The sequence below is a fragment of the Octopus bimaculoides genome, chromosome 11 (assembly GCF_001194135.2).
Source record: "Octopus bimaculoides isolate UCB-OBI-ISO-001 chromosome 11, ASM119413v2, whole genome shotgun sequence".
Classification (NCBI taxonomy): domain Eukaryota; kingdom Metazoa; phylum Mollusca; class Cephalopoda; order Octopoda; family Octopodidae; genus Octopus; species Octopus bimaculoides.
In genome coordinates, this window is record NC_068991.1 from 5,596,443 (window position 1) to 5,597,000 (window position 558).

Here is a 558-nt window from a genome sequence, read left to right on the forward strand (position 1 = left end):
GGGAGGGAGGGAAGCATGGCTGAATAGCTAAGAAGCTCACTTAACAAGAATCGGATCCTAGATTCGATTCTGCTGCACGGCACACATCTCTCAAAATCTCGATTCGTCACAAACAATGAAAATGAAATGAGATTCAGAACGAATTAGGGAGCTGATGGAAGTGAAATGATTGAACCACAAAGGAATTTTAATTTAAATAATAAAGAGACTCGGCCAGTAGTGTGAATTTGAAAAACGCGCTCATCCATTTTCGAGGCTGCAGTGTACGATATGCTTTTGCCTTGACAGCTATTTCTCGCAGGTTGAATTAACTCTTGACGGCTCCTTCCTCGGCTTGACGACTCTAACTGCATATTCAAATGTGTGGTGACTTAGGTTAATGTAGAATGCCAAATAGTGAGGGGTTTGTATGTATATAAACATGGTCCGGCAATTATCGTAAATGTATGTATGTATGTATATTCCCGTGCGTGTGTGTGTGTGTGCATGTATACATATATAGGTGTCTGCGTGTATACACATACATATATATATATACATATATATATATATATACAT

General features: G+C 38.7%; 1 protein-coding gene across 1 annotated transcript in view; it reads left to right on the forward strand.

Moving 5' to 3' along the window:
* The window catches only part of LOC106868317 (carbonic anhydrase-related protein 10-like), a 242,756-nt gene that overhangs the window by 197,949 nt on the left and 44,249 nt on the right, over nt 1-558 (forward strand). The gene's annotated exons all lie outside the window — the stretch shown is intronic.